The sequence below is a fragment of the Papaver somniferum genome, chromosome 5, assembly GCF_003573695.1.
Source record: "Papaver somniferum cultivar HN1 chromosome 5, ASM357369v1, whole genome shotgun sequence".
Classification (NCBI taxonomy): domain Eukaryota; kingdom Viridiplantae; phylum Streptophyta; class Magnoliopsida; order Ranunculales; family Papaveraceae; genus Papaver; species Papaver somniferum.
In genome coordinates, this window is record NC_039362.1 from 201,081,064 (window position 1) to 201,084,424 (window position 3,361).

Sequence of the window (3,361 nt, forward strand, 5' to 3'; positions counted from 1 at the left end):
TTTTTTTTTTTTTTTTTTTTTTTTGTATCTCAATCACTCTATTCCACCCTAACAGTGGTAACAACTTGAATCGTGGGCCCCACCTACTCTCTTAGAGAAACATAGTTTAAAAACAAAACAAAATAAGAATAGAAGTGAAAAGGACTCAACGAGATATGGTGAAACTATCATGTTATTACTAACACCTGAGCTATGTGCTTTTATGAATAGACTCTTTCGATGTTTCCATCTAATCAGATTGGTTCCTCAACTCCTATAACCAAGATGTTCCCATCCACTTAGATTGGTTAGTGCCAACCTTAATAAGCATAAATTTCTAGGCTCTGGAGTTTATTTAATTATTCTGCAACTGAAAAGTTTCTCCCATACCCCCAAACTTAAATCTAACATTGTCCTCAATGTTCTAAAGATAAAATTAAAAGCATGAACAAGGAGAGAAATTGTTACTATTTGAAGCAAAAGAGTTAAGGAAAGATATTACCGTGTTGCATGAGATTGGGTTACCTCCCAAGAAGCGCTAAGTTTAAAGTCTTCAGCCAGACATCGAAAGGAATTAGTCATCTCATAGAATCAAAAAGTAACAGTCGAAATAATTGTGGGTCTTCAAAACCAAAAAGAGATGACCAAAGGAAACTACAATAACCCAAGAAAGTGAACAAGGATAACATGCCCTTATCTAGTTTTCTGATTAAGATATTTACATCTAATTGTGGTTCAGGTTCAGGTTCTATGAAAGGATCTAAATAAAATATTTTCATTGGTTGCGTTTCTTCATAGGTGGGATCCGAATAATTAGGTCCTAGAGTCTGGAAAAACTCAAATAAGAACTTAGAAGCACAAAACAATAACCTAAATAATTGAGGATCCTCTAAGTCAATCAGGTTTGACTTACATAACTGACCACATGAGAGTAGTGGTCATTCTTAAGAAAATGTGTCGATTCTATCAACCTAAAGTACTTAGGCTTAGTCTCAGAACTTAATAAGTGACACATTTGAAATTCATACGTTCCCACAATTGGAAGCAAACTATTTGGTGGGAAAAAAAAAATTCAATCTTGGTATTATTTCCTGGGCAAACCACATCAACTAGAGGATGGGTTTCTAATGACTGAACTTCTTCCTGGACATCATTAGGTTCGGGAAAACGAGTATGAAGGTAATCTTGTAAAATGGTCGAGGCAGAGATATCAAGTCCAAAATGAGGGATCTTTGTAAGATCTAAAGGTATGGCACAAGGAGAATGATAATCACCCCCAAACTTAGATTTTTGGGTATCTCTAGATAGACTAGCTACAATTTCCTTAATTTCTAGATCATTGGAATCCTGAAAATAGTCAATTGCTCCTTCGAGGTTATACTTAAGCGACGCATCCTTACTCATATTTAATAGCTCTACGAGTTCATTTTCTTCGTCTAAGACTATTGTTTCTAAGTCGCTAGACTCTAAAACAACATTTTCGGAATAAACCCGTTCCTCTAAAGCATTATCGGCTTCGTAATCAAAAGGAAAAACTACATCGTCTAAAACGGTGGTATCCCTAATCAAATCCTCGTCCTTTTGAATAGGTGAATAATCATAAAAATTATTTGGATTTGAACTGGAATCATTATAAAGCTCAATTGGATTAATAGATTCCTGATCACTATGCCTACACATTTCAGATTCTTCATTACTACTATCCTCATCATAATAGTACGAAGATGATTGAACCTTATCTAAATAAGTAGTGTCTTTTATTCTAACCTCGTCCTCTAAATTAGGCAAATATTCACTATTGATATCAAGGGTAGAATTAGAAACACTATTTTGGAAATTTAGATCATTTCGAGCAGCATTAGCTAACTGTTCATTTTCTGCCTCTAGACGTGCCTGAATTTCACTGAGCATAACACTTATACGTTCACTACTCTCGTTTATCATCTCAGAATACCGTGTACACTCTTCTTTTAAACTATTCATTGCAACTAAACCTTTATACGTCCTTTTAATCCGTTGTTGGGTCTCTTCTAGGGAAGGAACATGTTCAGAAATATCATAATCAGGACTAGTTTTTAAGTATTTTTCCAAAAACGCGTAACTAGTACTATAATGTTCCTGATTTTCTTGCTCGTAAGACCAATTCGCGTGTGGATAGTAATTGGGCTCACTATGGTATGAACCATAACCTTGAAAAGGATGGCGTTCCCAACCACTATTCCCAACCACTATTCCCAACATGGTCATAGAAAGGATGATGTCCATATTCAAATTCAGGTCGATAATCATTGTATTGGCTTCTATCATACCAGTTCGACATTCTTAATTGCAAGGGAATTCTACACAATCACAAACAAGGCTGACTCGACCAAATCAAACCTATAAAATCTAGCAAACAACAAGCATGATGGCTCCACTTAGATTGTTTCTATACCAACTTCTAATCCTTCGAAAGGGAATTCGTTACAATTTAAGCAAACCCCTCTGGAATCAATCCGAGTCAAAGTAAGTTGAATTGAGGCGAGGGAATCTCAGTGGAGCTTTGATACCCAAGGCCTCACCTCTATCACAAGGCGGCGCAATCACGCATTCAACTCACAGAAACCATCATGAACTTTGAAGTATGCTAAAAGAGTAACCAATATTTTTCGAACGACTTTCCTACTAAGCTCGTTATAGGTCTCGTTCTAGTCAAAATTTTAAGCTTAGGTTCGCGTTTGGTTTCGTTTTCCTAAAGCGGGCAAGAAGGAAACAATGATGAAATCCGAGTCCTTATCTTAATTTGGCCAGGCCTTGCCCTTTACTAGGAAATTAAAACAACCGTATTCATATCCTCAGCATATATTCACCTTAAGGCATACAATAAACCCGCTGACAGGGGATTCACGGGTGTTTTGAAAGCTTACCTCCCGTACCAGACGGGCGCAGAACCGCTGAAGTCGACTCGGGCCACGACTCCTATGTCATGTGCGAACCCGAGGGGCCGAGACGATATTGTAATCGTCGTCCTTCCCTGCAAACAGTTTATATTTTTTTTTTATATAACCCTTCCGTAGGGTTTAAAGTTAAAATAAATTGTCCAAAGTCCAGTCCAAAGAAAAGAAAAAAATAAATAATAATAATAATTACAAAAAAATGGAAAGTCTCTTAAAAATAAATAAATAATAATTCTCTCTCCTTTTTTGTTTTTTTTTTCTCTCTTTTTTTTTTCTTTATTTTTTTGCTTTGTCTTTTTTCCTTCTCTTTTAGCTTTAAGCTTTGATTCCAAGGTCTTTAGTATCCAACTTCAAACCTGTAATACAAAGACACAACCAAAGAGACGTAAAAAGAACAAATGGAATAATAAAAAATAATAAAAACCTAAAAATTCTACCTAAGAACA